This window comes from Phocoena phocoena, chromosome 3 (assembly GCF_963924675.1).
Source record: "Phocoena phocoena chromosome 3, mPhoPho1.1, whole genome shotgun sequence".
Taxonomy (NCBI): Eukaryota; Metazoa; Chordata; class Mammalia; order Artiodactyla; family Phocoenidae; genus Phocoena; species Phocoena phocoena.
The window spans coordinates 147235459-147263313 of record NC_089221.1 but is presented as its reverse complement, the minus strand read 5'-3'; the positions used below and the strand labels follow the sequence as shown (position 1 = coordinate 147263313).

At 44.0% G+C, this 27855-nt stretch overlaps 1 protein-coding gene across 6 annotated transcripts in view; it reads right to left on the bottom strand.

Moving 5' to 3' along the window:
- The window catches only part of KCNIP1 (potassium voltage-gated channel interacting protein 1), a 355966-nt gene that overhangs the window by 50347 nt on the left and 277764 nt on the right, over positions 1 to 27855 (bottom strand). The window contains exon 1 of one of the 6 annotated variants that reach the window (XM_065874925.1): positions 4632 to 4719. The exons of the other annotated variants lie outside the window; for them this stretch is intronic. The gene's annotated coding sequence lies outside the window, so the exon portion shown is untranslated. Of the gene's footprint in view, positions 1 to 4631; positions 4720 to 27855 lie in introns of those variants that run through there. 6 annotated transcript variants of the gene reach the window in all.

Genomic DNA, 27855 nt, shown 5'->3' with positions numbered 1-27855 from the left:
CAGCTTCTGGTGGCCACCAGCATTCCTTGACTCGTGGCCACATCACTTCAATCCTTGCCACCATCTTCACATCAACTTCTCCTCTTCTGTCTGTGTCTAATCTCTGCCTCTCTTTTATGATACTTATGATGACATATAGGACCTACCGAGTTAATTCAGGGTAATTTCCTCAAGATCCTTAATCATACTTGCAAATAACATTTTTCCTTATAAGGTGACATCGTTTCCAGGGATCAGGACCTGATATCTTTGGGTGCCCATGGTTCAGCCCACTACAACCCAACTTTATTAGGTTATAAGCCCTTTACCAAAGGGAATAATACAACTATTTGATGAGTAGAAGTGGTGATATTCCCAATACTTCAGGCACAGTTTAAGGGCAAGTTTCGCTGCATTTGGACAATGAAAAGTGCTCTGGAGTGGAACTCAGAAGGCCTGAATTGAGTCGTGAAATTGTTACTTCCTAGTCATTTGGCCTTGAAATCGAAGCCCCAGGACCTCAGTTTTTTTAACACTATAAAATTAGTTCAATGATAATATAGGATTTTCATATATCACAGGATTTCTTTGTTGTCCAAGTCAAACATTATATGGGCAATATTTTCTTAAGCTACAAAATACTAAACAGTCCATAACAAATGGTTAAAGTTGGTTATGTGTGGGTAGTTGGCTTCATATGAACCATATTTCAAATCTTTTGCCATCAAGTGGATCCAGCAAATCTCCAGAGTAATACTACGTTTCATACAATTTAGAATACATAGAAAATGGACTTTCTAAAGGCCCCAATAAACACACCTGGATTCTCATGGTTTCCCCAAGTTTACCAAGTTATTATTGCTATTTTTTTTTGGTCTGTTGTTCTTGTGTAGCTTGTGACACTCCTGGTTTCATGAATAAGTTACGGTCAGAGACGGCAAAATAACCCTATATTTAGACAGATATAAGATATGGTAGCAGGAGAACCTACTTTGAGAAACACTGATGTGTGCCTCACTGCTTCAGGCAGTGCTTTGAGCTGGAGCAGTGAATCACTTCTGAAGTTACTATGGCAGAGCCCGTAGACATGGTGCTTTGGGGAGAGAGGGCTCTCATCTGGTGAGGGTGAAGTTGCGTAAAGCTGGCCCAGCAAGCAGTGAGAAGAGAGGCAGAGAATTAACTGGTATTGGTCTCTGAATCTTCTGGGGGCATTACTTGTCTGTCACCTCCACACCCCTGTCTTGATCTTCTCTCTGCAGCCCCTGCTGTCCTCACTTTGGTGGAAGTGACGATGAGCTTGATGGATCAGCAAGCCCTGGCAGTGAAGGCTGGGTATGTGTGGTGACATAGCATATAGGGGAAAAGTCATGTCAGTGTTCCTACTCTGGAAGTTTCACTGGCAACTGTCAAATCCAAAGGGAAGGCTTATACTTCCTAAGAGGCCTGATGGACTTTAAATCAAAGACATAAAGCATGGCTTTTGTCTGTTTTGTCTGATGAGTAGTATATTCATTTCATTGGCATGATCTAAGGCTGGAAAGAATTAAACACTTATAAAGTACCTGCTATGAAACAGAAAACAAGCTTGGTACTTCCCCATATGCTGCTTCATTTAATCCTTACAATATGTAGCATTACTACCAGTGTTTTGGGTTGAACCGTGTTATCCAAAAAGATACGTTGAAGTCATAATCCCTGATAACTTAAATGTGACTTTATTTGGAAATAGTCTTTGCATTTGTAATCAAGTTAAGATGAGGCCATTAAGGCTCTAATACAATATGACTGGTGTTCTTATAAGGAAGAGGAAAATACCATGTGAAAACAGAGACACAGAGAGAAGATGGCCATGTGAAAATGGAGATAGAGACTGAAGTGATGCTGCCACAAACCAAAGAAGACCTGGAGCTACCAGAAATTGGAAGAGGCAAGGAAAGATTCTCTTCCAGAGGCTCGGGAGGAAGCATGGCCCTGCCAACACTTTGCTTTTGGACTTCTAGCCTCCAGAACTGCGAGAGAATACATTACTGTTGTTTTGAGCCATCCACTTTGAAATACTTTGTTACAGGAAATTAATACAACCGTCATTCTCATTTCTCTATTTTTACAAATGAGGAAAGTGAAACCTGGAGAAAAGAAACTTGCCCAGGGTCACACGACTGATAAATGGCACATCCAGGATTCGAACCCAGCTATTTTGACTCCAGGCCTAATATCTATGCTACTTCAAAATTACTACTAAAAAATAAAATAAGAACAAGACCAAGGGCCTAAGAAAGACTACTGATGGGTTCTTTAGAGATGTTCCACTGCTCTCTTTAAATTGACTGCATCCTGTTGGTTCCTCCAGTAGGAGGAGGTTTTCTCCTCTTAAGTGAGTGAATAGTTTCCCATATCACACACACATTAAAAATGGTGTTTTGGGCCACATGGTGAAGGCTATAGCAGAGGAGCATATGTGTGGTATAGACTTAATGACAGACCACAGACTCCATCTGGAGGGGGCTTACTTGTTGAGGTACTAGGTGTCCAGGACAGAAGATGAAATTTTAGAGACCAATACTGGCTTGTTGCTGTTGCTGTATCTTTGAAAATTTTATGTAACTTCTCTAAAGCTGTCTTCTTCCTTATATAAAAGGAATAATGATATCAACTTCCAAGAGTTATTAAATTTTTTCCCTTAGAGTGTTATTTTGAGGGTTACATTAGCTCACATATATAAAAGCACCTGGCACTACACCTGGGACATTGTAGATGCAGAATAAATATTAATCCCTTCCTTCACCTGAGTTCCTGGAGGCAGTCTTAAACATATGTCCTCTACTTTTCACCTTAATCCCCTCATTACCATAACATTAGATGAATAACTGATATCTTTTGTGGTAATAAAACCAAAAGCTGTAACCTTGAGAAGTTAAAGCAGGGGAAGGGAGATGGTCACCTCTGGATATGGAAAGGAAGGAACAGGGTAATATTTCCACTGCACCATTAGCCTTATAAGGAAGTAGGCAGCTCTTGCATTACTTTGTAATCTCAGTGGGTTTCTGCTCTGAAGCTCTGAGTAGGGATGGGACACATTCTCTTGGGATCTGATGGAGAACAGAGACTTTGCTCAATTGTTATGACTGGCAAGTTGAATTTGGAGTTTTAGAAGAGCACATATAAGGGACTGAGGGACAGGAAGAGTCTCTATTTGCATACAGAACTATTCTTCCCGATTGTTAGATTTCAGGTGGTTTTTAAGAAAGAAAAAGTTTTCTGAATATGTTTCAGCTTTCAAAATCTCAGAGAAACACAATCATAGACTTGGGGAATCATAGATTCACTAAATTTTAGCTAAAGCTTTAAAAGTTCTTACATAGGGCTAACATATAGGACAGATAAAGTGGAGCTGGTTTTGTGGAAGCAGGAATGAAGGGCTCAGAGTCTGCCCTACCAACCCCTGCTCGAAAGCAAATAAAAGAAATCTTTGGTTACTCCAGAATTCCATGAAGCAGAGATTGAAAATCATCAATATTGCCATAGGAAACTGAGATCCAGGTAAAACAATGATTTGAACAAGGTTAAACAGAGACAGATTATTGATAGAAACCAGGTCTTGTAACTGCTAGTCCAGAGTTCATCCAACCACATCATTCTGTCCTTCAGTCTCTGGCCTACCTCAGCTTTGATTGGTACTTTAGCTAGTCCTTTGTCTGCAAACGTATTTCATTATTATGCATGTGATACTACCTCTTGGGAGAGGAATTCTGTCTACACCATACAGTTATGGAAGTATATACATCGAATATGAATATACATTGTTGGAGGCTGGTCTTGTTTAATGCATTGCTCATCAAAATTGGAATCTTTCCTGGATCCTAATTTTACGTGATAAGAATTATCTAGAAAAACTATGTTCTATTTGGAGCAAAGTCTCATGAAGAGGAAGAAAATACTCTTTATTTCTTGAGCTCCTTTAACTTTGGGGACCAAACCACTAACTTTCTAGTAATAAACATTAAACAACATGGTTAACCTGAATTTTTAACTATATTCTCACTAAAGAATGGAGTTAAAGTCATGGCTGATTAGGTGGTTTTAGAGTAAAGGTTCTTATGCGGGTTGAGGATTAAGGGCTGGGGAAAGAAACTGATACTTGTTTAATGTCTTCTAGCTGCTGGGCACTGTGATCAGCATTTTACAAGATCTTTTACCACCATAATCTTACCAACTACTTCTTAAACAAAGTTAATCAGTACGATGACTTTTGACAGTCATTGACATTGACAGTCATTTGACAGTCATATAGAACGACTATACCAACAATATAGTCATCAGACAATTTTAGAGAGGGTTTTGATGTATTCTGCTAGTTTCACACAGCTAGTAATCCACCAAGACTCACATGCATATAGGGTAGGAACAGAAGACCCTAATTCCCCTGCCGCTCCCCCATCACTCTGCAGACGCCACGTTTCAGCACCACGGACAGCGCATCACTCGGGCGCTTGGAGAAAGGCCGGAATCAATACAGCGCTAATTTAGCCGGGCTTTTTCAAATCTCTCGGGTCTCCGCGCGTCACTTTCCATGCGTATTCTAAACTACTCTCACAACAACCTAAGCTGAAAAACACATTCATATAAAACGGCAAGCTCGGGGGTTTGCTTACCGTCTGACAAGTCAATCAGCCCGAGGTAGTGCAAAAGTTTCAGAGAGGACCACACGACCACCACTATTCCCAATGTTTGGAGCCCCTCAGACTCGCCCTCCGCCCACATCCTCACGGAACACTGGCGCACCAGCAAGACGCCAAGCGGGCATTTAAAGCCGGAAAACCACGCTTCCAAGCCTCCCTTCCCGCTGTTCTAAGTGCACGGTTTATATCCGCCGGTCTTTCTTCCTCGCAGTCTCTCCCCCCTCCCTCCCTTCCACTCCTCCCTGCTCCCTCCTCCTTTCTCCTCCTCCTAGCTGGCAACGTCTATGTTTTTTCATAGTAATCTTTGCTTTTATTTCATTTTCTCCCAAGGCAGTTTCCCTAAAGGTTTAACCAACCCCTAACCATCTGCTACCCGAGTGTGACCGTAATTGGCAACGTCTCACAGCATATTCTCTCTGCCACTCAGAGGGAATGCATGTGAGAGTAGACATAAACGAAGACAGAAGGGAAGAGACTTAATGCTTTTGATCTGAGATAGACTTAGACGTGAGGGTTATTCTTCAAAAGGATAACAATTTGTTTTTACTTCTTCAGTTACAAACCCGTCAAGCTTATTCTGGGATATAGGTGGTCCCTGCTTTGACATCACAAAATGTCCCTGGAAACCGGATCATCAAGAAAGTAATTGTAAACTGGGCTGGGCCCACAGTTATATTTGTGTTTAGACAGGTTTTATATCAGTATCAGAAATTATGAAGAGGGTAGTCAGGCTGACTAAATGATCACTGGGCAGCACTGAATGAGCAAAACTTCTGGAAATAAAGCAAAAAAAAAAATATGGTGAAGCAAAAGATGATATTCATGTATCCTAAACTTCTCGGCTCTTCTCGGCTCCCGTGCAGTTTTCCTGCACGGGATTGTCAGCAGTGAACCTCGTGGGGAATGGTAGTCAATGTGGTGAAGAAGGAAGATTGGAGACTAATGTCACAAAGACCTTGGGAAAGTTCCTCGATCTCCATGAGGCCCAGTTTCCGCTTCTGTGAATACACTTACCTCAAATAAGAGAACCCATGCCAAGTATGAGAACAGAGTATGCGTTTAAGAAATGCTAGTCTCAGATTTTGAGAACACGCTATGTTGGCAACAATGTGGGGAAAAGACACTCTCATGAATTGTGGGTGGGAATGTACATTCATACAACCTCTTGGGAGGGAAAAAAGTACATCAGAAATAAATAGTGTATATACCCTTGGGTCCTGAAATTTCACACACAGGGGTGCCTACCTGTGTGTGCAAGTATATATATGTGTACAGGATATTCACTGCGTCATTTGTTTATAACAGCAAAAGAGTGAAAAAAGTATATGCTTATCATTGAGCACACTGGTTAAATAAATTACAGTGCCTACATAAAAGGAATACTATATAGCCATTATAGGAATGGGATACAGGAATATTATACAGCCATTAAAATTATATATCTTGTAAATTTAATTATAAATTAAAATGTATTCTCTTTTTGAGAATATATAATTCTCAAAATATATAATTAAATGAAAAATGTTGTTTAGTACATTACCATTTTAATTTTGAAAAGGGACATTTACATTTTACCATTATCACTTTAATTTGGAAAGGGACATATACACATACACATGCTGGCCTATACATAACATATTTCCAGAAGGATAACTGATAATTGAGAATTTTAGTTGCTTCTGTAGGGTCTGGGGCCAGAGGGAGACCCACTATGAAAATTTCCTCCCGTGCGTGTAGCTGACTTTAAACAACAACAATAACTAAATGTGAAAGTTGGTCTCTCCTTTCTTTCCTTCTTTGTGAAAGGGGGAGACATATTCTACATATCTGAGTGAGACTCAGGAAACTCTTGTCTTCTCTGCTCTGTAACTCCCCCATTGGTTCTATATATCAATCTCCAATTTCATTGGTGCCTGGGCAGTGCCTGGAGTCAGTCCATTCCAGCTTGTGAAAGCTGATTGTTAAAATTTCAGGAAACCAGCAAGACAGTTGTTACACCTTTGGTGGCTTGAAATCAACCACAGCAGGAGTATTTACACCAAGAAAATTGGCAAACACTGTAATTGAGTGCTTCCTCCCCCTCCTCACCATTACAGGTTTACCAGGACACCACTCTGCCATTCCAGATCCCACCTGCCCAAAAGGAAACCTGACAAATTCACCTGCCCAGGGGTTGTCCTGCCTTACTGTGTTTTCTATCCTGTGGAGCCCTAGCGAGAGAAATACTTAACCCAATGAGCTTCGTGGTATTTTAGGCATTAGCACAGCCAGACATGAGGAACTAAATTAGGAGCAGAGGTATTTCCAAGTTTCTGGTAATTCAGTACTCTGTTCTCTTGCCTTCTCTATAAACTCTCCTGGTTTGCACTGCTCCTTCCTGCCTCTCTATTGCTGCCTTTCCAACAACTCTCTACCTTATAAGACCGGTGCTGTCCCTGACTTTCTCCTGCCTCTGTATTCACCCCCTTTGCAAGATTATGTATGCTCACTGCTCTAGATGTCAGCTCTGGGCAGATGGCTCTGGTCTCAGACACGTTTCTGTCCTGCATTTTTACCTGTTGTATTATTTCACCTTGCACAAAACATTCTCAGTTCAGTTCCACCGACATGTATTACTCAGCATTTGTTAGACGCAAGGCCAGATGCTAGAAACTAGACTTAATCCTTTGCCACTTTCTGGAATTTCTGGGAATAAATGACATGAGAAGGAGGAGTGGTGGTTCCCACTTTCTGCCTTTGCTGTCACCATGCAAAGACTTAAATTCGTTCAAGAATTCTGGTCTCAAAGACAAGTGCCCCCCTGATTGTCTCCTAACCCTGAGCTTTAGGAACATCTGCCTCTCATGTAAGTTATGTCAAAGATAACCAGACAGATTTAACTACTACTTTCTAGAAATTGTGGGGTGCTTTACACAGGCCATTTCCGTGGATTCTCACAATATATCTGTGTGGGTATTTCCACTTTCCCAAGAAGATCACAGAGGGAAATTCAGGTCTCATAGGTGTATGAGTATTAAACCCAGGTCTAAGTCCTGCCTCCAAAGTCCACAGTTCCCCACACATCCAGCTAATAAATGGGGTATCTGTGGTTTGATACTTGTGAGAGATCCATGAATTGTTTATTAAAGAGCCTGCTTTTTCTCACATCACATTTCCATCCAACATGATGTGGTGCCTGCACAAATCTTCCCTCTACGTGTAACCTCCCTTTAAAGTTTTATTGAATTTCCATCTTTCATTTGATGAGAAATTCTTACCCTAACGGGAACACTTATGGAATCCATTTCACAAATTGCTTTTTCTTATTTCCATATAGATTGTAAGGTGAATATGTTTGCATTGTAGATATCAGCCTGCATAGAATTGGACACTTTTCTCGCTTTGTCCCAAATTATTATTTTTTGGCCAAGAATCTTTGTTGGCCCTCTTCAATTCTTTATCAGCACTAGCAGGCAACTTTTCCCCCTCTGAGCTGTTTGCCATAAAGAAACAAAGGTTTGGTCATTCATGAGACATTCCCCCTGAGTGAGGATGGTGGGGTGGAGGTGGTGAACCGACCTCATGTATCAGCTACCTGACTTGTTCTGACCCAGACATCACAAAACACAGGATTCCAGTTCAGAATTGTCACAGTCTGACAAATGAGTACTGGCTATGGTTTTCAAAGTCCCTTAGGACTCTTGGGAACCAAGACTGTCACACTCACAAACGACTAGTGTCTATGTCAGCTCAGGATGCTATAACAGAATTCTATAGACTGGGTGGCTTCAACAACAGATATTTATTTTTCACAATTCTAGAGGCTGGGAAGTCTGAAATGCAGGGTACTAGCATGGTCGTGTTCTGGTAAGGGCCTTCTTTCTGGCTTGTAAATGGTTGCCTTCTTGCTGTATCCTTACGTGGTGGAAAGAGAGAAAGCTCTAGTTTTTCCTCTTCCAATAAGGACACTAATCCAATCGTGAGGACCCCATCCTCATGACTTCATCTGAACCTTACTACCTCACAAAGGCCCCACCCCCAAGTATTATCACATTTCAAATTAGGGTTTCAGCATGTGAAGTTTGGAGAGACACAAACATTCAGTCCATAGCACATAGTTTTCACCAAACAATTGCAGGTACACAGAATCTCTGCGTGAGAATTTTAGCTCTGCCACCTGTGTGACCTGGGACGAGTCATTTAAATGTTTGCAGCCAGCCTCCTCGCCTGCAAAATGGGAATACTCTTGGTACCCGTCTCATAAGATTGTTGCAGTAATGAAGTGCGATAATGCCATAAACTGCTTCGCGTAGTCCCGGACATCCAGTGAACGGCAGCGTGACATAGAGGTTCAAAGCAAGCCTCCAGGGTCAGACTGCCTGCACTGACTCTTAACTCTGCCTCTTACTTAGTTCTGTGACTACTGGTGAGTTCCTTAACCTCTCAGTGCCTGAGTTTTCTCACTAGTAAAACAGATATAATCATAATACATACTTCAGACAGCTGTTGTGAAGACTGAAATGAATTAGTTATTATTCATAGAAAGAACTGTATTAGTATCATTATTATTATCCATACGCTCCAGGGGATCAGCAGCAGCTGGGTCCCATGGGAAAGTCACAGATTGAGTATGTACACGGAGTTTTGGAAAAAGCCTTTTCCATTGGGGGTTTGGATCCGGGGACAGAAAGGAATATTCTTTCAGGTATGGGAATAAGACTTTCTCTGGAAATTTCTGGGTAGCATGAGCTTCAGTTCTCTAGCCACAAATCTTCCTTCCAGGCAAATGGTTTCAGTCGAGTCTGACTTGTTGCTGCTTAAACTTCATTTATGGTGGCCCCCAGCGGTCAGAAAATAAAGTTCTATTTTGGCTGGCTACTTCTGCTGCTTACAGCTTGCTTTTTGCTGTGTAACCTAAAGTAAACAGAGGTGTCCTGTGGTACAGGGCCCCCCAAGATTGGAGCAGTTCACTTAGCTAACCGAAAACGCATGGGCAACGCTGTGTTCACGTTCACTTGACCCCGTAGGGCTTGCTGCGGGTATGTGGGCTTCTGTGTGCTTCTCCCAGTAACGGTAACATACTGTCTAAATCTCACCTGGATAAACTAATTTGGTAGAGGCCTCATCTTCTGGAATGTTCTGCTGCAGTTGGTATAAAAATAATGCCAATAATTGCATTTGGAGTTCTCTTTTCTTTAAAAGGTGGGGAAGAAATGAAAGAATTCCTCAGAGCGCCATCTCAGAGCTCTCAATTCTACCAGAAGGCGAACTATTAACTGCAAGATGGTTATGATTCAGAGAGAAAATCATTACTATTCCCATTACTGGTCAAAATGCGAAAATTATTCTAGTGTTCTTTATCATAGCCCTTATCTTGGTGCTCTTTTGGGGGCACTGGCTGCATTTGTTTAAATTAGTTTTATAATGAAGATGATAATTGTACAATAATTCAGTAATGATATATCTCTTCCTTCCTTCCTTCCATCTTTCCTTCATTCCTCCCTCCCTTCCTTTTTCCCTACTTCTCTTTCCTCCCTCCCTCCCTTCCTCTTTTCCTCTCTCTCTCTCTTCTTTCTCAGATATTTACTGGGCCTGTGTTAGACACTATGCACAGATGAAGAGGAAAGCCTTTTCCATTAGGAAGTTCACAATGTCTAAAAAATGCTCTAGGAGTTCTATTGGCCAGGCCAAAAAGTTCGTTCGGGTTTTTCCATAAGCTGTTACGGGAAAAAACAGAATGAACTTTTTGGCCAGCCCAATAATTTGCAAAATTGTTTCACCTTTTACATTACTTCACATATTGAGGTTTCTCAACAAATATTTGTTGAAAAATACTGTGCTACTCTTCATAACAAACTTTCAAATTAGGGTGCAACATTATTTTCATTTTACAGATAAGAAAACAGGGGCAGGGGCTTCCCTGGTGGCGCAGTGGTTGAGAGTCCGCCTGCCGATTCAGGGGACACGGGTTCTGGGAAGATCCCACATGCCGCAGAGCGGCTGGGCCCATGAGCCATGGCCGCTGAGCCTGCACGTCCAGAGACTGTGCACTGCAACGGCAGAGGCCACAACAGTGAGAGGCCTGCATACCACTTAAAAAAAAAAAAAAAAGAAAGAAAACAGGGGCAAAGAGAGGGAAACTAAATGTTATCAGCATTTTTCATGGGTTGGGCACTGTGTGGGACTTTCACACAGGTTTTTTCCTTTATCTTAATTATCACAAGAATGAGTACCAACTGACAGAGGAAGCTCAGACAAGGGTCTCCCAGGAGGTGATAAAACTAGTTGGTGGCAGAGCCAGGCCTGGAGTTCAGGTCTTCTGTGGATTCTTTCACTGAGAGCATTCTCTGACTCCCCAGGACTCCGACTCCCAGTGGTCAGCAGTGGGGGCAATGAGGGGTAGAGTTCAGAGTTGGTCCTGGTCCCCGTTTTTCCTGTTTCTTCTCAGTTCTTTCTCTCAGGCCCTTTGCTTCTCTTCCCAATAATAATAACTACAGTAACACAGCCATCCCACCCTGGGTTAGAGATTTTATACACTTCGTTAACTCACTCAGTCCCAACAATGATTCCACTTCTTTGCTAGTCATTATTACTCCTGATAGCATATTTATGGGAAGGGGCAGATGCTGAAAGGTAAAAGCCTCGGTGCATGGAGCTGGAAGCCCTTCTCTCATATACACATCACTGGGGAGAGATGACCTGCTTCAATCAGCTTCCCGTGGATCCAATGGGGGAATTCTCCACGCCTTGGGTCCCAGTCCCTCTGTGGGCAATTCTCAAAGGCAGATCTGTTTATCTGATTTTATCATCAGCTCCATGGAGATGGGGGGCAGGAGAGACAATGGGAGAAAAGCATTTCTTGGATTTTAGAAAACCCTCAGAAAAGATGATCTCAAGCACCTCACAAGATTAGTTTTAGGAGGATCTTGAACCCTCTTTCAAGAATTCTGTGTCCTTTGGGATGAACTTCAAGACCTCCCCTCTTCCCTCCCCGCCACACACCAAACTTCCAGCCTGCAGGACTCATTCTTCATTCTGCATCTCACCAACATCTCTTTCCCCAATCACAGTCCTAGGCTGAGGAGGTGGAAGCATAGGTCTCTCTGCTAAAAGCAGGCTAGAACGCAGGAGTTGATGCTTCCCGGCAGGCGAGAGTAATGAGCACATTTATTAACAAGTGCACAATGTTCATGTTGATTGTCAGCGTGAAACATTTTTTGGTTTGAGCAAAACGCAAGAGGGAGGGGATGTGAGTATATATATATATATATATATATATATATATATATACACATATAGCGGATTCACTTTGTTATACAGCAGAAACTAACACAACACTGTAAAGCAATTATACTCCAATAAAGATGCTAAAGACAAAAAAACCCTGAACTGTTGTCAGTGAATATTCATTTGTAAATAAAGCCAGGGAATAATGGCATTTAAATAACCACCAACATGGTTCAGTTTTTTACCTCTTTTGCTTCCTCAGGAGGGATCCAGGCTCCGTTGGAATTTCAACACACATTCTTCTCTTCCCTCCTTCCCACCTCTCCTGCATTGCTTTCTTCCTTCCTGCCTTCCTCTCTCCAATGTCATGTTCCCTCGGGCCCAGTGATACAACTGTGACTAAGATCAGTCTTGACCATCAAGGAGTTTCCAGTCCAGTGACTGTACTTCCAGACAGAACCACAGATGGGCACCAGTTCCAGCCAGCTTTCTTCTAGACCGAATGCATTTGACATTGCCTTCCTGGCACAGAACTTGACCTGCACTGCCCTGCCCATTCCCTTGTCTCTCTGTTTCCTCACATGGAATGCTCTCTCCTTCCTCTGCCTGGCTAAAGCCAAATCAGTCATCTTCCAGAGCTGAGCTGAAGTCTGGACTCTCCACGCTCTCTAACCTGCTCTTCTTTCTCCAAATGCAGAGCACGCATTTGTCAATCATGTGCTTTTTGGGGAAATCTCTTGCTTTAATTTCTTGCATTGCTAACTATCAGTTACAATTGTCAGAGTTCTTATTAATGAAGCAAGGTAGCATGGCATAGACACAAGGACGGGGATTTGAAGGCAGGCCTGGGTCTATTCATATCTCTGACACTCACTAGCTGGATGACCTTCAAATGACTTGACCTTGCTGAGGCTGAGGCTTTGTTTTTTCACCTGAAGGTAGTGGTGCTTCCTGAGTGCTAGGCCACCTCTGTGGCCAGGAATACAAGGATGGTTTCAAACACTCTGGCAGGAGCATCCATCTTCATTCCAGGAGCATCCCTTCCTACCCCCCCAGGGATATACTTGTCCAGGGCCTGTCATAGGGCAGTTCATGGGCTGAGCTTTGAAAACTGGAGGGAGGGATGTTTGCTTATGTGTTTGCCTACCTAGTAGAACCCCAAATCCTTTTTTTATGGGATCATAGATGATTAGAGGGGAAGAGTAAACCAGAGGAAGCATCCTGAAAAATTCTCCAGTGACCACAGATTCTCAGCCCTATAACACCTGAGAGATGACACATTCCTACTGGGGACAGTGGTCAAGGCAGTGACTCTTGCTTGGTGATATGGAGAGTGAATTGGAGAGAGGATTTCAGAATCTCCAAGAGGCAAATATGCATAATTCGGAAAAGTTCCTCAAGTGAGTTTTCTATGTGCTCTTCCCTCATTAGAACTGATATACTCTAACACCTCTAAAAAGTATTATAAAATATTTCAGACATAGCAAGAGGTATAAAAAATAATCTGATGAATACTCATATACCCATCTCCTAGAAATAAAGTTATACCAATAGAGCTGAAGCCCATGTACCCTGCTTTGATTACAACCCCTTCCCCTCTAAAATAACCATATCCTGAATTTGGTGATTTTCACTTCCACGCATTTCTTTTAGTTTTACTACACACACACACACACACACACACACACACACACACACACATATATATCCCTTAAATAGTATATAGCATCATTTTACATGTTATTAAACATTACAAACATAGAATCATATCACATGTAGGCTTCTGCAATTTGCTTTTATTTTTTTTGCTCAAACCTACGTTTATAAAATCCATCCATGTTGGCATGTGAAACTGTAGTTCATTCATTTTCACTGTTGTATTATATTCCATTCAGTGGCTAGGCCATGATAAACACACCATTCACCTGTTAGCAGACGGTTAGCTTGTTACCTCTTTTCTGCTATTGCAAATCTTGTGGCTCTGATCAGATTGAACATGCTTCTGACGCGCACTTTTGCAAGAGTTCCTTTTGGGCAGTGGTTCTCAATGGCAATTTTGCCTCCAGGGGACACTTGCCAATGTCTGGAGACATTTTTGGTTGCCTCAACTGGGGATGCTACTGGAATCTAGTGGGTAGAAGCCTGGGATGCTGCTAAATATCCTACAATGCACAGAACGTCCCTCACAACAAAGAAATCTCTGTCCCCAAATGTCAAGAGTGTGGAGGTAGAGAAACTGCTTTAGGGGAGGAGTAGAATTCCTGTATTACAGGGTTTGTGCATCTTTGATTTAAATATTGCTAAATTGTTTTCTAAAGTGGTTGTATTAATTTACACCCAAACTAATGGTATGTGTAAGAACTCTCATTCACCCCTACTTTATAGATTAAAAACCTGAGCCCTGGTAGAGGTGTGGAGTGACCTGGACAAAGGTATGGAATGATAAGGACATTATAAAACTTTGACAAAGACATGGTGCTATGTTTTCCCAGAGAGAACACATCAAAGGAATATAAATCTAGTCCTTCAACGCAAGAGACGTTACAAAGTGTCTATTATGTGCCAGGAATTATTCTTTACATTCATTGTCTCTAATATTGCAAAACTGTAGAAGTTAGTATCAGAGAATAGCACAGCACACTTAATAGCGTGAGCTTTGAAGTCAGATAGACCCAGAGTTGTGTCCTAGAACAGTTATTTACTAGCCCTGTGCCTTGGGGAAGTTACTCGACTGCTCTGAGCTTCAGTTTCCTCATCTGTAAAATGGGGATCATAACAGTACCTACATCATACTATTGTTGTGAAAGAAATAATGCAATAGGTGATCCATAAACATCAGCTGTCATCATCATCTTAAGTAAGTTGGCAAAAGGTTACAGCTAGTACGTGGTAGAACTAGAATTCGAACTCAGTTCCATCTGACTCCAAAGTCCATCTCATTTTAACTGTCACGATGCCTCCCTAAGAGGGGAGGACCCCTAGCCCCATCCCAGTAATTTGGACTTTTTTTTTTGGGGGGGGAGGGTGGGTGCAGCCCATATGAATTATTAAAAGTCAGACTCTGTCAAAAACTTTTAAATAGGGCTTCCCTGGTGGCGCAGTGGTTGAGAGTCCGCCTGCCGATGCAGGGGACGCGGGTTCGTGCCCCGGTCTGGGAGGATCCCACATGCCGCGGAGCGGCTGGGCCCGTGAGCCATGGCCGCTGAGCCTGCGCGTCCGGAGCCTGTCCTCCGCAACGGGAGAGGCCACGACAGTGAGAGGCCCGCGTAACGCATAAAAAAAAAAAAAAAAAAAAAAAAAAAAAAAAAAAAAAAAAAAAAACTTTTAAATAACACATTTTAATGGTTTCATGAATATTTAGTAACTCAACTAAGTAAAACAGATGCTGCCAAGACATCAGTCCCCTGGGGACCTGCTGTAATAGATAGACAAGGATGATCTGTAATTAGAACATGGACTGCATGCAAATGGTGGGTCTACAGAGTGTGAAAACAACTTAGTCTCTTACAGATTATGAGTCTTGTCTTTACCACATTATTGCTATTAACCTGCCCATCCCTGAAGACAAACCAACTGAAACCTATCACCTCTGCAAAGGATCACAAATTTAAAGTTAATGGTGTCCAAATGAATGATGCTTGCCTTCCTACATCCAGTTTGCAAATCATGTCCTCCAATTTCCCGCGCCCCCCATTTCCTCCTGGGAAGACATTTGTCTTTAGAGGTTGGCAATGAGGCATTTGCCATTACATACTTTCTGACATATTTTACATATGCTCCAAGAAGCCGGAGCTAAATTACACTGGTGAGTTATTAAAAACAGCTCTCAATGCTATTATTACTTATTGCATTTCCAACTCTCTGCAGCAGCTGATTGCACTGTTTAATCTTGTATTGTTTTAATTCTCCACCCTGAAATGAATTCTCCCTGCAATGAATAAGCAAGGTCCATCACACCAAGTGCCCTTTGGAAAAGAAAGTTTGGATTCTGTAAAGTAGTTTGATGGACAGCCCTGGAATCCAGCCTGTTTCCCCAGGCTTAATCCTCTGTTTCTGGGGAAACAGAGGCTAAATATTTCCCATGAAGTATGAACATCTCTTCTCCAAAGCATTTCCAGAGCGAGTTCTCCAAATCACAGGTCTCACCACACCAGTCCCTTCCATACAGTGTCCACTGCCATCTTTGGCTGTCATTGAAGGTCCTTGGTGATCTGGTCCCCGCCTACCTCCCAATCTCACCTCTCACAGTACCGCCTTTCCATCCAGGGCACAGTCATCACAGTCGCTTGTGTTTCTTACCAGGACCAGTCTCTGCTTTCTGAGCTTTCCCACGTGCTGGTCCTTTCACCTGAAATTTTTCCCCCCACCCTTATTTCTTTTCCCAACACCTTTTCATTTCAGACTCATCTTAGGAACTATCTCCTTTGGGAAGCCTCCCCAGTGGGGAACAGAAGCGTTTCTTATCTGCTTCCATGAAACCCTGCACTTACGTCTATTGCAGCACTTGGCACACTGTATTGTCATTATGCATTTATGTATCTGTTTCTTGTCACACCGTGGACTGCTTGGGAGCAAGGGTAGATCTCGCTTGTTTAAGCTCCCAGAATAAGGCCTAGCCCAAGTGCTTCAGAAATTAAGAAATCCCAAAATGGAAGCAGCAGAGTGGAGTGGAAAGAGACAAAACTCTTGAATTAGGCATTTATTCATTCAATCATTCATTCAGTCAACAAATATTTATTAAGTATCTATTATGAGCCAGGCACTGTGCTAAGCAATAGAAATACAATGATTAAGAATCAATGGTGGGCTTCCCTGGTGGCGCAGTGGTTGAGAGTCCGCCTGCCGATGCAGGGGACGCGGGTTCGTGCCCCGGTCCGGGAAGATACCACATGCCGCGGAGCGGCTGGGCCCGTGAGCCATGGCCGCTGAGCCTGCGCGTCCGGAGCCTGTGCTCCGCAACGGGAGAGGCCACAACAGCGAGAGGCCCGCGTACCGCAAAAAAAAAAAAAAAAAAAAAAAAAAAAAGAATCAATGGTTATAGTGCTAACGGCCTAATGAAGGAGAGGTACATGACTCAAATAATAGCTCAAGCATGTAATTACAAGCTGTGATAAGTGCCATAAAGGAAAAATACTCAGAGCTATGACAACATAAACGTAGGACCCAACTCAGGCTGGAACTGGTGTAGGGAGTTTCATCAGGGATGCCTTCCTTGAGAAAGTGAGGCTTGAGCTAATTGTTGAAGGATCATAAGGCATTAACTAGACGACAGGTAGGGCAAGAACATTTAAGGAAAATATTGCATGTGCAAAGGTCCTGAGGTGAGTGGGATCCTAAGTGTTGAAGAGGTGTTTGGGAACTGACTGAAGGCTAGTGTTAGAGGCAGGGAATGGGCAGGGCAGGAGGATGTGGAGACAGAAAAGGCTGGGAGGCATTCTAGGGTAGGCCACGCAGAGTCTCATAGACTGTGTTAAGGATTTGTTTATCCCGGGCACAATGGGTTTTAAGCAAAGGAACATCATCATGAGTGTATGTGTCTATGTGTGTTGCACTTTATAATGTCTGCAATGTAGAGGACAGAATAGAAAGTGACAAAGTACACAGAAATTGTGGGTGATGTACCCGCAGACTGCCTCAGATAACACAGTGGTGGCAAGGTGGAGTTGAAGGACCACATGGAGGTGGGAAGCCTTCTAGAGATCCTCATGGAGATAGCTTGACCATATTTCACAGTCATAAGCCCTCTCCAGGGATGTCCCCCTCCCAAAGCAGAAGACTGTACTGGCGAAGCCTCAGCCTTCCCTGGGGTTAGCTGGTTTGGGGGTGGGGTCTCTGTTTTAGAGTTGAGCTCTTCTGGGCTGTCATACTTGAGCTCAGGCTAGCTCTGTAATTTATATTTATGCCTCTAGGATAAAGAGGTCAGAGAAGTGGACTTTAAATTGTAAGTTCTGCCTCTAAGAACTTCTAGGTCTTAGAAGGGTTAGGTCAGCTCCAAACTAGACTTAATTTGCTACTTTGAGAAGAATGGGACCTTGGGATGTGGTCTGGCTCACCTTTTCCTTCCTTGCATCCATCCATCCATCCAACAAATATTTACTGAGAAAATACCAGAGGAGGCTCTAGAACCTGGTCTCTTGATCCCTAATACGGTACTTGTTCGCCCTGGTCCACACCTGTCATTATGCGTTAGTGTCTCTCAGCTATTGCCAAGGAGATGAAGTTTGGCTCACGGACTGTCACAGAATTTTGCTCTTTCAGTTCTTTGGTTGCTGAATTGGAGCACCAGGCAAACCCTGCATTCTTCTTTCCCAGTTTAATTGGCCCATTCTTTTAAACTTTTGTACATAAGGGAATAAAAAAGTCAGTGGAATATTGTATTCGTCACATTCAAATTAATATGCTTCATTACCATAAAGACAAGGAGTGTGGTTGCAATATTTTCTCAAAACTTTTAATTGAACAGAACATGGGAGGGGGGAAAGCCGAAAATGCAAACCACCAAGCTCAGATGCTGCTTTTCACTTTCTCAGAATGTGTGCTGTTTGTGATCTGCTCATCTTATTAGTGTTAATTATGAGCTAAAATAAAATGGCATTTAACACTGTGCTGAGACTTTAATTAAAGCCAAATCTCCATACCCAGTAACTCTCTGAAGTCCAAGGTAGTTATTCTAAAAGGGTTTAAATTTCTGCTGGACCAACGGTACACCTATACCCACTCATTCCCCTGCTGTGTGAAGGCTGCTACTTCTGGAAACCATCCATCCATCCATCCATCCATCCATCCATCCCTTCAACAAATAAAATTTTACTTTAACATTTAAACTTTAGGGACCCTGGTGGCATAGTGGTTAAGAATCCTCCTGCCAATACAGGGGACACGGGTTTGATCCCTGGTCCGGGAAGATCCCACATGCCGCAGAGCAACTAAGCCCATGCGCCACAACTACTGAGCCTGTGCTCTAGAGCCCGCGAGCCACAACTACTGAGCCCGCGTGTCACAACTACTGAAGCCTGCGCGCCTAGAGCAACGAGAGAAGGCACCGCAACAGGAAGCCCGCGCACCGCAATGAAGTGTAGCCCCCGCTCGTCGCAACCAGAGAAGCCCATGTGCAGCAACGAAGACCCAATGCAGCCAAAAATAAATTTAAAAAAAACTTTATATATAAAAAGAACACAACATTTAAACTTTAAAGTAGTTTTGGGGGAAGAAGACAAGTATTTGTTAAGGTCCACTATATTTATTACTTCAAATATATTATCTGAAGCCTAATACAGCATCAGTAATATAAGGAACATTCAAGTAAGGGTAGTTAGTAGTATTGTATACATTAGCTCATTTAATCAACAAAACAGTCCCATGACACGGGGACAGATTACTATTATATCTATTTTACAGGTAGTAAAACTGGGGTCCAGAGAGATTAGGTGACTTGCCTAAAATCATATTCATTCCATCTTTTCCTGCTTTACAATGGGAAGCTAGAAAGAGTCGAAATTCATTCATTCGTTCAACAAATATAGATCAGCCACTCTGTGCCAGGATCAATGCTGGGGCCTGGAGGGAGCTCAGTCCCACGGCTTCCAGAGTCAGTGAGGTAGGGAGACATTAGATGCAGATGACAAATCCATGTGCTGGGTGCTGAGAGAGAAGCAGAAGACCCAGAGGAGCATGACACAGGGGCACCCAAGTCCAGCCTGGGAAGGGTTCTCCAGAGGTAAGACTAGTGGAACAATTTCACCCAGGATTCCTACAGAAGGACCCAGTCAGAAGGGTGGCCTAATAGCTCTTCTTCCAGGGCCTCTGGCAACCCCAAGCCCAGCTGCCCAGCAGCAAACATGGCACCAGTGCTCAACTAGCCAGACTGCAAGTGGGCCTCCTTTAGATACCTGGAAACTATTCCCACATAGTATGTCAATGACTGACCACAGTCACCAGCGCTGCTTGGCATCAGACACCGTGGATAACGTTGACACATCAGTGCCTGGCATGGACTATGCGGTATGCGAGCCTCTCACCGCCGTGGCCTCTCCCGTTGCGGAGCACCGGCTCCAGACGCGCAGGTTCAGCGGCCATGGCTCACGGGCCCAGCCGCTCCGCGGCACGTGGGATCTTCCCAGACCGGGGCACGAACCCACGTCCCCTGCACTGGCAGGCGGACTCTCAACCACTGCGCCACCAGGGCAGCCCCATTAATACATATTTGTATTCCCTTCCTCCCCTGCCATGATTCCTCAACTCTGTCTGGTTCCTGGGTTCTGATACCTTAACTGGGCTCCCCCACTACACGCCACAGTCTCTTTATATGGAAGAAAAATCAACACAGGAGAGCAATCACTGATATGGTCAGGGTCAGGGATTTCTAGGGCTGACTCATTGCTTAATGCCAAGGGGCAAGGCAGTGGCCCAGACCAGGGCAAGCCACCTGCTCCACGTCAAACAACAGAACCAGAACTTGGACCCAGGACTCCTGACTTCAGTTTGGTGGTATTTCCCTTTTCCTAACAGAGCCCAGGGGGGAACTTTTTAGGAGATTCTCTTACACTAGGCGGGAGGTCAGGATGCTGTTAAAAGTTATTTTTGCCCATAGATTAGCTTCCTGTTTGCCCAACTTTGCTTTACCTACTCCACCTCAGGAACCTTGCTGCAGAGGGACTGTGTGACTTACCCCATCAGCTCAATGCTTAGCCCCTCAGAAGTTTCTCCTTTTAAGCTTCATCTTCAGGGAAAGGGGAAGCAGTTTCAAGGAAAGTCATATCTTGCTTTTGGCATCCCCACATCTATCCCCTGTGATTGTTGTTTTTAGGGGTGAAACCTGTGACTCAGAGTGGCCAGTTGCATCCTAGGGTCCCCTCACAGTGATTAGCTCTGGGAAGGGCACATGACTTGATCACTATGAACGTTTGGGATTCAGTTACATGAGCCAAAAAGTCCCTTTAACTTAAGCAATTTTAAGATAATTTCTCTGTTATTTGCAAGCTGAAGAATTCTGAATGATGAAATAATAAAAATAATAACTGACATGAATTGAGTGCTTACTTTGTGCCAGATACTGTCTGAGTTCTTACTTTGGTGAACTTATTTAGTATTTGCTGCAACCTTATAAATACGTAATATGGTTATTCTTACATTGGGCCTGGTGAGGTTAAACAACTTACTGTATAAAGGGGACCTGGCAGGTAGGTGATGGATGTGGGATTTGAACCTGGGCAGCCCAGCTCTAGAGCCCATGTTCTCGACAGCAATGCAAGCCTATCCCTAGGTGTATATTCTTTTCAGTTAGACCTCAAGGGCCCTCTTTTCCATTTGCTGGTCTTGTAGAGAGGCAGTTCCTCTCCCATCTGCTCAAATTCTTGGGAAGGATCAGATCAGTTTCATGAGGTTCCCGTGGAGGAGGAAATTTGCTTGTGCAAATATTATACCCCAGAGGCCTGCCCACCACACTAAGCCTGCGCTTCTGTCATTAAAGGATGTGTTTCTCTGGATTATTAATAATAATGGTAACTTAAATAATTATAGCTTTTACATGTTGAACACCTGCTATGTTCCAGGACCTCTTTTAAGCACGTTGTACACATTATCGCATTTAATCCTTAGAAAACAGGAAAGTGCAGTCAACGGTGGTGCCCAAGGTCACTGAACTTGGAAGCATTCTTGTCCTCACAGCCTGTTGGAGGACATGCCCTGACTCCTGGGCCTCTTGGACCTATGATCGCCTAGAAGGAGAAGCGGGCAGAGGCCCAGTGAACAGGCAACCCAAGATAGGCCAGAACGACCAGCCACAGCTGTGAGGCACGGAGGAAAACCAGTTCCCCACTCCGTGGGGATATCCCTTGGTCTGATGGAGAAGATCAAGAGTGAAAGGACAGAAAGGACTCCTCAAGGGCCAGCAGAAGAGACCAGGTGAAAATACCCCGAAATGTTAGCTGTGGCTTTCTCTGCTGTTGACTGATTAGGAATACTCCTCTTCATCTGTATTCTGTCATATAGTTGCTAAATTGTCCATAATAAGCATGACTTATCTTTATACTCATAAAGAAAATGAAGCGAAACAACAACCCATTATGAAAATTAATACAGGATTCTCCAATAAAAGGAGTCCAGGTTCATTGGAGAAATGGCTGATTCTAGGGCTGGGGTAGGAAATATATAAAATGAGCCTAGAGCATCTCGTATTGCCAGAAAGTAAGGAAGTGCTCAAAACACAAACAAAGAAAGTACAATGATGGGGGTATGTCAAAGACACACAGGAGCCAACTGAGAGAGCTCCCAATGGCCAAAGGTGGAACAATTTGAGCAACAAAAAAAGGTAAAATAATACTGGATTATAACCCAAAGTATAAACATAAATACCCATGAGTCCATACTAATATAAACAAGTCTCTTGTGCTGGAGAATTCCAAATAATTGATGTAGATAGTCCACCCCCAAGGAGGTAGAGCATAACACCCCAATCCTTAGGTGCGGGCTAGGCGTGGCAACTTCCTTCCAAAGACGACAGTATGGAAAAGGGGAGGGAGAGAAGCTTTACAGAAGAGAAACCTGACAAACACTACCTCTGCCAGGTGATCAAAGTCAGCATCACGATACGCCACGCCGATCGTATGTACCCTTGACATGATGTGATGGAAATGGCACCTTACCTCTGTGGTCTTCCTCCCCGAAGCTAGTCAAAGCATGAGGAAAACTTCAGATAAGACCCAACTGAGGGACATTCTACAAAACCACACGGTAACGCCTCGAAACTGTCAAGGGGGAAACGTCTGAGAAACTGTCACAGCCAAGAGGAGCCTGAAGGGACAAGGTGACTAAACGTAGTGTGGTAGCCTGGATGGGATCCTGGAACAGAAAAAGGATGTTAAGTAAAAGCTAAGGAAATCTGAATTAAGTATGGACTTTAATTAATAATAATGGAGCAATACCGGTTCATTAATTGCGACAATGCGAAGGTGAGATGTTAATAGTAGGGGAAGCGAAGTGTGGGGTATATGGGAACTCTCTACTAGCTTTGCAAATTTTCTCTAAAACTATTCTAAAATAAAAAGTTTATTTAAAAAAGTCCGGAACAGGGAGTGGCAGTGGTAGCAGATACGTGTTAAACAGGCTTGGGATGGTCACTCAGCCCCAGTAGCAACTCAGCTGGAAGGAGAAACTGTTTAACTCCCAGTGACTTTTACTTTGCCTTTTTTTCCTTAGAAAAACCTGGACGTCTGTAAATAAGCCTCTTAGCTGGACTAGAAGGGAACAAGGTTATTGTATCTAACTGGCCTCTCCCCAAGTCCCACAGAGATCGCCTGGCAGTTAAATTCACTAACTTGGTATTTTCTAATGATTAACACTGATCAATAATCTGCTGGGTCTGGTCCTTAAATCGACTCCCCCATTAATAAGAATGAAAGCACCATTTTATTATCAAGCCCTGGACCTTTTGCAGAAAAGGCTTCTGAGGTTTTGGGCTTCCATTCCCACTGCTGCATATCAGGTTAATTAAAACTCCCACTCAGGTCCCCCAAGCCTCATACTTGTGACTTGGAACAATATTAGCTGGAGGGAGAGACTTCTCGAAAAATGGGTTAGAGTCTTTCACTCAGTGAGGCACTCTGTTATTAAGTCAGCTAAGTTTTATTGAGAACCTACTAAGTGCTCCAGTCTCTGCTCAAATGACCCCTCCTTAGAGAGACCCCACCCACTTTACCACTTTATCTAAAATGTCACTGCCTACATGCTCTCTGGCTGCTGTGTTAGTTTTCGTCACTACTCGCTAATATATTTAACGTACTTTCTCACTGGTGTTTTTTTGTTTTGTTTTGTTTCCCCACTAAATTGAAAGCCCCACGAAAGATTAATTCTAAAGGTGATGGAGGAAAGTAGCATGGTAGGACTTGTGTTTTGGAAAGATGACTCTGCCTGGAGTGTGTGGACAGGACTGGAGCAAGGTGTAGACAGAGTTGGAGGAGGGTATAGACAGGACTGGAGGAGGGGGCAGGAATGAATGCACAAGGCCAGGGGAGGCAGTTCAGAGATCTGGTGAGACTGCATGGTGTTGACAGGATAGAGAGGAGAGGAAGGTTGCTGCAGGTGCCAGGAGCTAGAATGGGCAGGACTTGTGGGATGACTGGGTCTGGGTGGAGAAGAGGGAGATTTAGAGGATGACTCTCAGGTCTCTGGCTTGGGTACCAGTCCACTGAGGCTGGGGACACTGGGGAAGGACACATGGGGAGATGACCTGAGATCAGATGTTATCGTATTTCCTGGGAAAGGGGCATTTGATGTGGAATCCAGAATGTTCTCTCTCTGTTCTTCTAACTCTGATAGAACCCCCAACTCCTTGTCTTCTATAGGAGAAGCCCTGGAGAGTGGGACTGAAATCCGCATTAGCTGGCTTCAAGTACAAGCTGGGTGGGGAGAGAACACTGGTGGGAGTGAGGGGGAGGTGGGGTGGGAAATGATGCTCGGGCCACCTGCCTCCTGGCTCCTAGTCAAATGTGATGTGGCACAGCTTCATCTGGACCCCTCGGATTGGCATGGTGGGAATGAGGAAGTGGGTAGACACGCAATACAGACCTTTCTGTTGAATTGCAAAGAGATGAGGAGGGCGTAGTATAGGGTGGGCAAGCCGTAACCCACGTGCCTTTTCAGCCTCAGCCCCTTTCTTATCGCAGAGCTCAGGGTCCTCTGCTAGGTCAGGGAACACAGCTGCTGAAGGCTCCAGGTGGAGGTACAGGGCCCCCCTCTAACCACTGCTTACAGTCTTAAGACTTCCTCCTCCTGATTCCACAAAGAAACCACGACGGCTCTATCATCGTGATTCACCTACTCCCAGAACCTTGGAGGGATCTTAGAGGGCATTAACGTCATCCCCTTATTTACAGGCCAGGAGAAGGCAGGCATGCCTCAGCCAATGTCAGACAGGACGTTGTGATGGATGTGACCTTCCAAGTCATGTATGTCACTGTACACACACAGACAAACTGTCATGTGTCCCCACGTCCACGGACATGCGCTCTCTGGGAAACACACATACAGACCCTTTCTTGGACTCCCTCTATGTGCTTCAGGCCATGGACAACCCCAAATGTGTAACTCCAGCCTTGCCTGACCTCTCCTCTGAGCTCCAGACTCACCATCAGCTCCGTATCTCCACCTAAATGGCTAATAGGGAGCTTAAACATAACGGGTTCAGAACCAAACCCTTGATTTCTGTCTCATCAAAACTGCTCCCAAGTAAATCTTCCAGAAAGTGACAACTACCTCATGACAAAAACCTAGGTGTCATCTGAAGAGGCTTCTCTTTTCTTTACCTTTCCAGTCCCCATGCAAATGCTCAGAGGGACCTGTTGGCTCCATCTCTGAAATATATCACAAATCTGTATTTGTTAACCTGCCTTGGTTCTCTAGCAAAGTGATCTTCCTGTATGAACAGTTTGCCTGTGCTGGTTCCATGTCTAGGACACACCATAAAGAAGGAGCAAGGGGCAGCCAAGGGCAGGGGTCACTGAACCCTGCTGGTGGTGGCGGGGAGCGTATAGACCAGGCATAGCCCAGGGCTCCACCTTGATGGGTCTCTGGGGGCCAGGTGGGAAGGAAGCAAGAGAGAGCCTGGCCCACTCTCACCACGTTCAGATTCTCTAGCCTAGAGGCAGATGCCAAGCGTAGGGCGGAAATCCACATGTGTGTGGATCAAGAAAGCTGGGACAGAGGCCCTGGGCCTGGAGTCCTGATCTCCCCTTATGTTGGGTCTTTAGCTGCCACCCAGCTCGTTGGGGAGACATGCAAGGGCAAGTATCCACTAACTGGGCTTCTCATTACAGAAACTATCCACCAGAAGCATTATGCTCTCAACTCCAACTGGCACTGCCCTGGGATCTGCTTTAAGCAGACAGATGACTGCCTTGTATAAAAATCATTCTCCTTTAAATATTAAGGGGAAAACGTTTTCCATTTTCTTTGATGTGGCTTTTATTATATCTTGAGGGGCAAAGACTTCCAATTTCAAAATGGAAATCATTGAGAAACATGATTGAACTTGGGAAACAGTTTTACAGCCAACGGTTCTGGACTGTGTCTGAAGTTCTGAAAGCTATAAATAGATCTATAATTCACTCAAACATTTTGGAGCTCTGAAAAGTGACTGGGTCCCACTTTGTCATGCACCTGACTTAGACTGCCCTGTCACTTCAGGTCTGTAATGTTCTTCGTTCTTTTAGGACTAGGAACAACTTGAGATAAGCTTATTTCCTGGTACCTTTCTCCACACTCCTCCCACCTCAGGGGGTCATGGGCAGGATTAAATGGGCTAGTGTGCACCAAGACATAGGCCAGAGTGGCCAGTAAATAGTAGGTCTTATCATCATTCTCATCTTGGGACCCCAAAGGGGCCAAGAAAAAATCTAGGGGATTACTAGGATATGAACAGCAGAGTCATGACGAAATGGAAGTAATTCCAATAGTAAAAGCTCTTCTCTCAAGGTTAAAGTTCTGAAAGGCGATTAAAGCATGGAACAAAAAGACGAGGAGTCTGGTTCAGAGTCTGGTTTAAGACAAAACACAGAAGGTTCCCTGTGCTGTGCATATTCGTTCTTGATTCCCCTCCACATACTTTGGAACGTGCAAGATATTTTCAGCCATGGCAAGACTCCGGGTGAGCCTTCAAGAAAGAATTCTCTAAAGAAACAAGGAAAAAAGAAGAAGGGAATTCTCCAAAGTGTCAACAATGCTTCTCTCTGGATGGCAGGAATTCAGGTGACTTGCTTTTGCTTCTCTCTAATCCTGTGTATTTTCCAAGTTCTCCTTAATGAACATAGATTGCATTCACAACAAAACCCCAGGTTTCTTGCATTCTCTCTCGTGTGTCCCCTGCACCCTCCCACACCTTTGTCATGAGTCCCTTGGAAATATCCTAATTTGGGTTCCCATCTGTTTCTTGTTGGGATCCTGAGATACACTTCCCCTACATAGAAGGTAATTGTAACCATGAAGAGAGCAAAGCAAAACAGTGTCATGAAATTCTAGTGAGAGGCGGCTGCTTGTCAAAGGCTTTTAAAGCCCTGCTTGCCTTATTTTGGTTATTAAAAAAAAAAAAAAAAAGTGGATGGGGAAGACTAGCTTGTATTTGAGAAGTGTTAGAGGCACGCCAGCAAGAAATACAACTTGTCTTCGAAGTACACAGAATGGAAAGAGAATATGGCCCATGTGTCTCAATGTTTTCGACGCTGGGCCCCTGCACCACCTAAACAATCTCACGGACCACAGACCTCGTGTTTTCTGGAAACATCAGCTTAGAGGGCTGCTCATGTTCTGCCTGTTGTGAGACTGTCGAGTTTGTAGGCTCCCAGGACCCAGACAAGAAAACCTGAGAAGTGTTATGTGTTCAGACCCATTGTGGAAGACACTGTTGTGGTGGAAATTTGGGACTGATGCAGCCTTTGGTGTGACCCTTCTCAAGGCAAATGTGATCAAGTCACTGGCCCTATTCATTTTTTCCTACATTCACTCCCTCACTCCCTCCCTCACTCATTCACCAGATACTTCCCACATTCTTGCTGCAGCCCTGCAGGTGCCGTGCTGGACGCTGTGGCCTCAGTGGAGCACAAGACAGACCCTATCTTGGCTCCCCACCAGCAGCAAAAAGCAAAGGTCTTTACACACGTGGGAAGTTCCCTGTAATCTGCCCCTCCCCCTCTGCTTCTAAAACCCATCTCCTGCCATGTCTAAGAAAAGTGATGGCTGGAATGACATCCCGTACTCTTGTGCCCTTTATAGAATCCCCCAGGCTAATTTTTTTTTTTTTTTTTTTTTTTGTCTCTGTGCTTTTGCCTGTACTGATCCCTTTGCCTGCAATGTCACTCCTTTAGGCCCAGCTTGGGGGACCTTCTCCATCAAGGAGCCTCCTTAGAGACCTCTTGGATGGCCCCTATGGGGACTCCTATTCCAGCGGTTACCACATTCGAGGCCTCGTCTATTTCCTTCCTGGGGTGTGCTCCCCAGTGAA